Here is an 11,858-nt window from a genome sequence, read left to right on the forward strand (position 1 = left end):
CCTTCTCACAGTATCCTTACTGTGGAGGTGTACAGGGTGTAACAAGATGTCCCCTTACCCCCTTCTCACTGTATCCTTACTGTGGAGGTGAACGGGGTGTAACAAGATGTCCCCTTACCCCTTCTCACTGTATCCTACCGTGGAGGTGTACGGGGTGTAGCAAGATGTCCGCTTACAGCTTCTCACTGTATCCTTACTGTGGAGGTGTACGGGGTGTAACAAGATGTCCGCTTACCCCCTTCTCACTGTATCCTTACTGTGGAGGTGTACGGGGTGTAACAAGATGTCCCCTTACCCCCTTGTCACTGTATCCTTACTGTGGAGGTGTACGGGGTGTAACAAGATGTCCCCTTACCCCCTTCTCACTGTATCCTTACTGTGGAGGAGTACGGGGTGTAACAAGATGTCCCCTTACCCCCTTCTCACAGTATCCTTACCGTGGAGGTGTACAGGGTTTAACAAGATGTCCCCTTACCCCCTTCTCACTGTATCCTTACTGTGGAGGTGTACGGGGTGTAACAAGATGTCCCCTTACCCCCTTCTCACTGTATCCTTACTGTGGAGGTGTACAGGGTGTAACAAGATGTCCGCTTACCCCCTTCTCACAGTATCCTTACTGTGGAGGTGTACGGGGTGTAACAAGATGTCCCCTTACCCCCTTCTCACTTTATCCTTACTGTGGAGGAGTACGGGGTGTAACAAGATGTCCCCTTACCCCCTTCTCACAGTATCCTTACCGTGGAGGTGTACAGGGTGTAACAAGATGTCCCCTTACCCCCTTCTCACTGTATCCTTACTGTGGAGGTGTACGGGGTGTAACAAGATGTCCCCTTACCCGTTCTCACTGTATCCTGACCGTGGAGGAGTACGGGGTGTAACAAGATGTCCCCTTACCCCCTTCTCACTGTATCCTTACTGTGGAGGTGTACGGGGTGTAACAAGATGTCCGCTTACCCCCTTCTCACTGTATCCTTACTGTGGAGGTGTACGGGGTGTAACAAGATGTCCCCTTACCCCCTTCTCACTGTATCCTTACTGTGGAGGTGTACGGGGTGTAACAAGATGTCCGCTTACCCCTTCTCACTGTATCCTTACTGTGGAGGTGTACGGGGTGTAACAAGATGTCCCCTTACCCCCTTCTCACTGTATCCTTACTGTGGAGGAGTACGGGGTGTAACAAGATGTCCCCTTACCCCCTTCTCACAGTATCCTTACCGTGGAGGTGTACAGGGTGTAACAAGATGTCCCCTTACCCCCTTCTCACTGTATCCTTACTGTGGAGGTGTACGGGGTGTAACAAGATGTCCCCTTACCCCCTTCTCACTGTATCCTTACTGTGGAGGTGTACGGGGTGTAACAAGATGTCCGCTTACCCCTTCTCACTGTATCCTTACTGTGGAGGTGTACGGGGTGTAACAAGATGTCCGCTTACCCCTTCTCACTGTATCCTTACTGTGGAGGTGTACGGGGTGTAACAAGATGTCCGCTTACCCCCTTCTCACAGTATCCTTACTGTGGAGGTGTACGGGGTGTAACAAGATGTCCCCTTACCCCCTTCTCACTTTATCCTTACTGTGGAGGAGTACGGGGTGTAACAAGATGTCCCCTTACCCCCTTCTCACAGTATCCTTACCGTGGAGGTGTACAGGGTGTAACAAGATGTCCCCTTACCCCCTTCTCACTGTATCCTTACTGTGGAGGTGTACGGGGTGTAACAAGATGTCCGCTTACCCCCTTCTCACTGTATCCTTACTGTGGAGGTGTACGGGGTGTAACAAGATGTCCCCTTACCCCTTCTCACTGTATCCTTACCGTGGAGGAGTACGGGGTGTAACAAGATGTCTGCTTTCCCCCTTCTCACCGTATCCTCACTAGGGACAAGTGCGGGGTGTAGCAAGATGGCGGCGACGAAACGTCACTTGCGTTACACTTTGACGGTTCGCCTAATCTGACAAAACACCAGCAGGAACCTACTGAAGACTAATCATCTTCTGCTATGAGCTCCAGGCAGCCATCTTGGAGAGGACAGCAGGCCGTGCCTACAAGCAAACTCCCTCCAGCTTTTTTCTTTAATACTTCTAGTAGGGCAGGAGGAACAGGTTCTATGCTATGCAAAGGCCCAAAAAGTATCTTCCTTGGTCTGAGCAGCCAATCAATGTCTCAGATTTACAAAGAAATCCCAACCATGGCTCAGAACTAGAAGTATCTGGCATACAGCAGCCTGGTAGGACCTTAGGGCAGCTTACATAAGTCAATAGGTACTTGAGGGCTGTTTGCTGCAGTTATGTGTAGAGAACTGCAAAGGGGTTGCTGGAGGTAAAGTGGGAAGTAAACTCTCCATTTACACTTTCCCCCCATATGAAAGTGCACCTTGTATCACGTTTAGGTTTTGTACAAATCAAACCCTACCTCCAGCACCCAAACACCCTTGTAATACCTGGTTGCCACAGTTATTCTAAAATAAAAGCTGGGCTGGGCATGTGCCTTATAGGATGTGACCATGATGGATGGGGGCAGCAGAAGTGTCTTCAGGAAGACTCCAAAAGGTGGCACCATCATTGGCTAGAGGTAGGTTTGTGTGCCTCAGTGCTATATACAGCAAGGCCAGCAATACTTTCACATTGGAATGACATACATGATGTCAGCAGGGCCGCTGATAGGCCAGTACAACTGGCCCTGTTGTACTGGGCCCAGCCAGCAGGGGGGCCCGGGCAACCTAAACAGAGACCTTATTAATGTTAAAAAAAAAAAATCCAATTAATGTTAAAAAAAAAAAAAAATCCCCCAGCCACCTTGACTGACTCTCTCCCCCCCCACCCCTTGCCGTTCTTTTTACATTTTTTTTTAGGCCGATAGCTCAATAGGCAGGGGGAGGGACTATTTTCTCTATTTCGGAAACGGAAGAATGTCCTCTCTGCGCCCGCTCCTCATGCTGGCTCAAGTTCCGGCCAGCACGTCCTCTATATTGCCTTCCCTGGCGCGGAGTGATTCCTCCCCTTCTGCTATGTTCTTCGCTCGGCTAGAGAAAAAGCAGAGAGACGAGCGCCGAGCGGAAGAAAAAAAAGTAGCAGATCGATCTGGCATCTGACTGGAAACTTTTGTGGACACTCGTACTCCAGTCCAGACAGCCACCAGCAACAGGATCAAGGAAGAAGTGACTCCTGGGGCCCGGCTAACACAGAACACAGACAGGTGTGTGCTTGCTTGGGGGGGGGGGGGGGGGGGTGGATTCAAGATCTACTACTACTGCAGCAGCATCTTTACATTATGCCATTGGCAGCATGGGTGGCACTGTCTGCAGGTAGCACATGCGTTATGGGCAATAACGCATGCGGCATGGGTGGCACTGTTACAGCAGAATATGGCATTGGCATCATGGGTGGCACGGTCTCTGCAGGCAGCACATGCATTATGGGCCATAATGCATGTGCTGCCTGCAGAGACCGTGCCCCCCATGCCGCCAATGCCGTAATGTGCTGCAGACAGTGTCACCCATGCCGCCAATGCCATATTGTGCTGCAGACAGTGACACCCATGACGCTAATGTCATAACGCATGTGATGCCTGCAGAGACAGTGCCATCCATGCTGCCAATGGCATTATGTCAGCAAGTAGCACATGCGTTATGCCATTAGTGTCACGGCTGGCACTGTTTACAGCACGTTACAGCATTGGCGGCACTGTCTGCTGGTAGCACATGCTTTATGGCCCATAACGCATGTGCTGCCTGCAGAGACAGTGCCACCTGTGCCGCCAATGCCGTAATGTGCTACAGACAGTGTCACCCATGCCGCCAATGCCGTAATGTGCTACAGACAGTGCCAGCCATGCCTATCGCTTGTAGACAAACCTGCACTTTGTTTCAAGGCGGGGTCTGGGGAGGGGCTGGGACGGGGCGGGGCTGAAGGAGGGACCATGGGCGGGGCCAGGGGTGGAGCTGAAGGGGGCCCCGTCAGGTAGGCTGTGCGGGGCCCCATGATTTCTATCAGCGGCCCTGGATGTCAGGGACCTGCTACGTGGGACATAACTGCTGAGTTTACTTCTAGCCTCATATGGCAGCATTAGTACCTCTGATGAAGAGCAGAGCTCACCATTGCTCTAATCTACCATTCTAGAAAACATTACAGCAACACAAAGCTGCCTTCTCATAGTTAAAAACATTAAAACCATTCCAACAGAAACCTTTAAACAGAATTCTAAATGACTACTTGACCCCCTGCGCTTCCAAGGCCTCCACAATTGGAGGTGCAGAAGGCCGTTCCTTGGGGTTCTCGCTGGTGCACACGAAGAACAATTCAATCACCTTCTGGTAGGACTCATCCAGCTTGTCCATGTTAAGTGCCGGTCTCGTGCCCAAAGCTTCGTAATAAGCGCCCTCATCAAAGTCATCCATGAAGGATTCCTCTGGACAGAGAATGGAGATGAACAGTTATTGATTACAGACGGCACAATCAGAATCAGAATTTAAAGTCTACCACATACCCCTACTTTATGGGAGTTTAAAGAAAAAGAAAATCATCTTCCTCCCATCACACAGCTGTAAAATGCCAGCTCCTCGGACCAGTACAAACTAGCATTTGACATTCGAATCAAGAGCTTCGTTGTCCATTAGACAGAAGAAGATGTGACACATTTAGGGGCCTGAAATCCAAGGAGCTCCATGGGGACACAGGGATTGATTTTAAGAATAATACTAAGCACTGCCTCAGAATTGTAGAGGATTTGGTGGATATGAAAAGGGGCCATTAACCACCTCAATACTCAAGACCAAATATTGTAAAACAAACAAACAAAAAAAAGTCTGTTTCTGTTAGAAAATGTTGTAAAGAAGTCATTTTTCTCCTGCACCGATGGGGCACAGATGAGGCGGCACCGATGGGGTACAGATGAGGTGGCACCGATGGGGTACAGATGGGGCACAGATGAGGCGGCACCGATGGGGCACAGATGAGGCGACACCGATGGGGCACAGATGAGGGGGCACCGATGGGGTACAGATGGGGCACAGATGAGGCGGCACCGATGGGGTACAGATGGGGCGGCACCGATGATATGTACAGGTCTCCCCTGTGAGGAAATGCTGCTGATCGGCTCTCTCCTCCCACTCTTTCAGTGAGAGAGTCAAGCAGATAACTGCCATTTCCTTGTTTACATATGATTGGACACAGGTGATCACATGGGTAAAGAGCCGATGTTTCTTTACTGAGATCGGAGACGCGCCCAGAACAAGAGACGATCGGTGACAGCCCCTCAGGGAAGCACGGGGAGAGGCTTGTTTACACAGACCTCTCCTCCTTCTTCAGCTCTGTGACCCGATCGCGGGACACCAGCGGCGATCGGGTCCGCTGGTCCCGCGGCCACAGATCACAGGACCGGGTCGGGAGCCAGCCGCGCGCTCCCGACCCACGGCTGGGCACTTAAAGAATCACGTACCGGTACGTGATTGTGTCCAGCCGTGCCATTCTGCCGACGTATATATTGGCGCGAGGCGGTCCTTAAGTGGTTAAAGCAGGGCTGATCCTCCACTCCTCCCCATAGCTAGACACCAGTCCCAGCTGCTTCTGTAAATTCTACATAAATGATTAGCCCTTACTTACATTGGCCATAGCCAGAAATACTAGGGGGCCGAGAAACTTGCTTTGAACCTTAAAATTATGTTTTTCAATAAACAAAAAACCACAGACTTTAGAAGAACATGTTATACTACTTAACTGCACAGAGCGGCCCTGAGACAGTAAAGCCTGGAAAAGGCGGCTGCCTCTCCACAGGTCATGCAATCTTCTGGGACCTGTGACGTTTCCCAGAAAATCGCAGGGGGGAGGGGTGAGAACTTCTGCCCAAGCAGAAGTGGGTGCAGGAACCTGTTGAAACTAGGTAATGGGGGGTGGTAAAAGCAGTACATCCCTTTTGGGCGGAGCTCCGATTTAAGGCTGGGTTCACACGGTTTGTGGAGCGCCCCTGTTCTCCGTTTTTTATGGGGGGGGGGGGCAGAATTTTGCCTCAATTCAGACCTGAAAACAGCCAAAGACACACCGGACCCTTCTGCAGTGCGCTCTGTAGCCGCCCCGGAGATGTGTGAAGCGGCTCCAATGACAGCCGGTCACACTCTCCCGTCATGTGAAATGGATGCGGGGAAACCCTCATCCAATTCCCACAAGTGTGAACCCGGCCTTCACTTCCGATATGTAGTCACCAATATGCAGGACTTACCTGTCCTAGATTTGCTGACTAGTAACACGTCCTACTTTGTCATCTATTTTGGAACATTCTCCCCCTCCCCCCACCTTTATTCTCCGACAAAACAAGATGATGAATGCTGAGCTGACCTTTTCATCAGGTAAACGCTGACACGGGTTCCATAAGCAAACTTCTGCATGAATGGTGAAGCTGGGATGGCGAACGTTGGTGATGGACACATCTGTGAATAAAAGAGGATTGGCTTCATTAGCTTGGAGGATGTACGTTGTGTTTCAAGGTTTCTCCCAGCAACACTGGGAGAGAATTAGGGCTGCAACTAACCATTATTTTCACCATCCATTAGTTGGCCGATTAATCGCTTAATAACCTTAAAAAAAAAAAAGTGGATCAAATTGACGTTCATTTTCAACCACAGTGAGGGGAAAATGTAGAAATAACAGAAAAGGTCTTAGTGGAAGGAATTTTCAGACAGTGGATGTGGTTTTCATTCAGATACTACCTTCATTTTAAAAACAAGTGAAAATTTCAAACAAAATTCTTTCATTCAGCGAATGTAGAAAGATTTTTAGTCTGAATATTCTCATCTGAAAATTGATCGGTGTGGTCAGCACAAGGCTCGGTACACACCTATGCAGTTTGCTTTTGATCTGTTTCTGCAGTGCCTTTTGCTGTGCGTTTTGATTTTTGCGCACGTGATTTTTCTGCAATTTGTATTTTTACATTTTTTTTGGGCACACAAATTGCTGCAAAAACACATGACACGCTTTTCTGCAGCTTCTCCATTGAAGTATATTGAACCAATAAAGCATTATTTTGCGTTTAAAAGTCCCCGCCCCTTTCAGATGTGAACGTGTCCCATAGGAAACCATGGAAATGAACTGCAGTGCATTTCTGCAAAAAGCACCAAAAACGCATAGATGTGAACCGGGTCTAACGCGTTTAGTAACATAATGGGGTTAAAAACTAAAAAACTAAAATGAGCCCTTTATAGTAGAAAAAGCCGATAATCACTACTGAAAGGGGTTCATTTTTTACTTTAGAACAGTGACAGGAATATTTATAGTAGCGATTATTTGCTATCTTTGTATTATAAAGGGCTCATTTTAGGTTTTTTTAACCCATTAGGTTACCGGCCGATTCATCGATTATGAAAATAGGAATCGATTCATTTCATAATGGATTAGTTGTTTCAGCCCTAGAGAGACTATTGTGATTAGGGTTGCCACCTGTCCAGGATTCACCCGGACAGTTCGGGTTTGGAATCATGTGTCCGGGTTTCAGACTGTCTGAGACCCAGACACATTATTTAAACTGTACTATGGCCTCCCAGCTGGGTTGCTGGCTGCAGTTGTCTAAGCTGAGAGTGTCTGTAACACTCTCTTTCACACAGCCCAAAGCCAGCACTAACAATTCCCTCTTCCCCAACAAAACACACACAGACAGGAGAGGAGAGAGGGCTCAATCTGCACCTCTTCCCCCCACCCCCTACTCCTCTTTGTCTGCCCACATTCCAATGCCTGGTGCTGTGCCTCAGAAAAAGGAAAGTGGGGGCCGAAAATTTGAAGCCCAGCAGCCTCAGATACATTTGGATGAGAGGTGCTGACTTCCAAAGGGTGAGTGAGCTCACCATCCCTCCGTGTCTGAAGTCTACCCCTTCTCTCTCCTGCCTCTGAGAGAGTACACTAAGGTAAATCAGGGTTCTCTCCATACATCAGTGTTCTCAGTGTCCCCCCTTAAATCAGGGTTCCCAGAGCATCCCTTATGTTAGAGTCCCCAGAATTCTCCCTTACATCAGAGTCTGCAGAGTCCCCCCTTAGAGTGAAAGGGAACTCTGTGAGTTCAGATATAAAAGGGGGACTCCGTGGACTCTGACGTAAAGGGGGACTCTTGTTATTAACTTCATATGATTAGAAATATTATTTAATACCAAAATATATCTATAGTTTATACTATAATAAAAATTGGTGTGCACCGATCAAGTGTTTGGGTTTGACGTGAAGAAAAGGTGACAACCCTAATTGTGATCATGGGAGGAATCGGGCCGCAGCACCTCAGAAATCAGCCAGAAGAGGCGAGACAATGTTATGTGAGCAGCACAGACCTCTCCAATCCCGGGGCGGGAGATCACACTGACAGCACAAAGCTTACACTATATACCTCTATACTGCTCAGTCCCAAACATCCAGACTGCAAAACTACATCAGATGCCTGTTTTTACCGCCCCCCGCCCAACTCACCATCTGAAAGATCTATTTCATGAGTAGTTCTTCCCGTTATTACCAGTTCATAATTACAGACCTTCCCAGCTGCTTGCTCTGGGGGGCACCTGAGCAGGGCTCCATCCCAAGTTATTGCTCGGTGTGCCCAGTCACAGAGTGCAGCTCAGCCCCCCCTCCTCTCATTATCTCAGATTGACAGTATACAGAGCCAATGAATGAGAAGAGACCCGGGAGAGCCACTGACCTCCTGCACATTACTGGCTCAGGTAAGTATAAGGAGGGGGCTGCTGCACCCAGGTGCTTTTTCTTTTTACAACCACTTTAACCGCTTCAGCCCCGAAAGATTTTACCCCCCCTCCTGACCAGAGAACTTTTTGCAATTCAGCACTGCGTCGCTTTAACTGACCATTATGCAGTTGGGTGACGTAGCATCCAAAAATAAATAAATGCCCCCCCCCCCACCACAAATAGAGCTTTCTTTTGGAGGTATTTAATCGCCTCTTCATTTTTTCTTTTTTGCGTTATAAACAAAAAAAGCGACAATTTTGAAAACAAAATATAAAACAAAGCAATGTTTTTTTTACTTTTTGCTATAATAAATATCCCCCAAAGATATATAAAAAATATTTTTTCCCCAGTTTAGGCCGACACGTATTCTACATATTTTTGTAGAAAAAAAAAAATCAATAAGTGTATATTGATTGGTTTACGCAAAAGGTAAAGCGTCTACAAAATAGGGATAGTTATGGCATATTTATTATTTTATTATTTTTACTAGTAATGCCGGCGACTTGCAACTTTTACCGGGACGGCAACATGGCGGACACGTCGGACAATTTTGACACATTTTTTGGGACTATTGGCATTTATACAGCGATCAATGCTATAAATATGCATCAATTACTGTAAACATGTCACTGGCAGGGAAGGGGTTAACACTAGGGGGCGATCAAGGGGTTAATGCGTTCTCTACTACATGTTCTAACTGAAGGGGGGGAGGGGACTGTGTAGGGGAGATGACAGATGGCTCTTCATACTCTGTGTGAACAGATGATCTGTCTCTTCTCCCCTCAGATAAGAAACACACAGATCGCTGTTCTCCGGGTGATGGCATCGGTTTCATGGACGAGCACGCGCGCCCCTAGTGGCTGAATATGGAAGCAACGTAACATGACGGCGATTCGCAGAGCCGCGTTTCCGCAGTACAACCGCGGCGGCTGGTCGGCAAGCCGTTAACTACTTTCCACCGGCGCTATAGAAAGACTGTTACAGCGCGGCCTTCCGGTGGTGGGAGGGAGACCACAGATGTCCTCCCGTGATGGTGCCGCTCACGTGCCCCCTGCGGCGCGCTCTCCAATCATCGAGTTCTTCCCACTCAGCTGATCACAGAACAGGGTAAAGAGCCAATCGCTGCGGCACTTTATCACATGATCAGCTCTCAGCCAACAGCTGATCACAGAAGTAAACAGAAGCCGATTATCTGCTTTTTTATTCTCACAATCAGCGGAAGGAGAAAATAAAGCAGCCAGTAACCAGCTTCTGTTACAGGGACATCGGTCCCAATATGTGCCCATCAGTGCCGCTAGTCTGTGCCCCCTACCCGTGCCTCATCAGTGTCACCTACCAGTGCCACTAAAGTGTGCCCCCTACCCGTGCCTCATCAGTGTCACCTACCAGTGCCACTAAAGTGTGCCCCCTACCCGTGCCTCATCAGTGTCACCTACCAGTGCCACTAAAGTGTGCCCCCTACCCGTGCCTCATCAGTGTCACCTACCAGTGCCACTAAAGTATGCCCCCTACCCGTGCCTCATCAGTGTCACCTACCAGTGCCACTAAAGTGTGCCCCCTACCCGTGCCTCATCAGTGTCACCTACCAGTGCCGCTAGTCTGTGCCCCCTACCCGTGCCTCATCAGTGTCACCTACCAGTGCCGCTAGTCTGTGCCCCCTACCCGTGCCTCATCAGTGTCACCTACCAGTGCCACTAAAGTGTGCCCCCTACCCGTGCCTCATCAGTGTCACCTACCAGTGCCACTAAAGTGTGCCCCCCTACCCGTGCCTCATCAGTGTCACCTACCAGTGCCACTAAAGTATGCCCCCTACCCGTGCCTCATCAGTGTCACCTACCAGTGTCACTAAAGTGTGCCCCCTACCCGTGCCTCATCAGTGTCACCTACCAGTGTCACTAAAGTGTGCCCCCTACCCGTGCCTCATCAGTGTCACCTACCAGTGCCACTAAAGTGTGCCCCCTACCCGTGCCTCATCAGTGTCACCTACCAGTGCCACTAAAGTGTGCCCCCTACCCGTGCCTCATCAGTGTCACCTACCAGTGCCACTAAAGTGTGCCCCCTACCCGTGCCTCATCAGTGTCACCTACCAGTGCCACTAAAGTGTGCCCCCTACCAACATCCCATCCCCTAACATCCCATCAATACTCCTCATTACACCCCTCCTCCTCCGAGAAATTCACCCCACCTCATCGAAGAGCACCGACACCTGAAGAGCGACAGAGAACCTCCCATCAATACTCCTCATTACACCCCTCCCCCTCCGAGAAATACACCCCCACCTCATCGAAGAGCACCGACACATGAAGAGCGACAGAGAACCTCCCATCAATACTCCTCATCACCTCACCTTACACCCCTCCCCCTCACCTGACACCCCTCCCTCTCAAACTGCCCCTCCCCCTCTGTATAGCTGAGTAGAGTTGGGGTCCCTCCTGGGATGATGGGGGATGGTAGTAGAGCTCAGCCTATGATTGGTCCTCTGTGTGTGTTGGGGGAGGGGGACCCTCTATAGTGGACACTCCCCCTCCCCCTCGATACTTCGGGGTCTCACCTGGCGAGAGATGATCATGACTACCAGACACTGTGCATTTCAATCCCTGCCCCGCCCCTTCCGCTACCGGCCCCGCCTTCCTTGCTGGTCACTTGTCCCGCCGCTGATTGGACGCCTCCATATTAGTAAACAGAGAGGAGGAATGAGGGGTGGGGCTGTGTCTCTTATCTCCTCCCCCTGCAGTGTACGGTTACCACGGAGATGAGTGCGAGGAGGGTGGAGCCTGTGTGATAGGGGAGGAGCTGAGAGACGAAGGGTCATACAAAATATCGGGCGGACTGACCGCTGCAGCGCTGGCTCCGGTGTTCCGTCAGATTCCGCGACCCCTCAGAATTAGTAACGGAAGTGACGATCCGTCGTCGCCATCTTGCTACACCAGGCACTCCTCCACTGTGAGGATAGACCGAGAAGGGGGGGGGGAAGGCGGACATCTTGTTACACCCACCAGAGTTTTGCATTTTACACTTTTTATAAAACACAAATCGGAGGTTATATGGTGAAATCCCACGGACTGAACTCAGAGTTTTCTGTCACATTAGCAAACGTGTGAGGTGGGCAGGTTTGCCGCGGCTTTTAAAATGTAACATCCAAACATTCCGATT

The sequence above is a fragment of the Lithobates pipiens genome, unplaced genomic scaffold, assembly GCF_037356315.1.
Source record: "Lithobates pipiens isolate NorthernLeopardFrog02 unplaced genomic scaffold, aLitPip1_a1.2 Scaffold_77, whole genome shotgun sequence".
Lineage (NCBI taxonomy): Eukaryota > Metazoa > Chordata > Amphibia > Anura > Ranidae > Lithobates > Lithobates pipiens.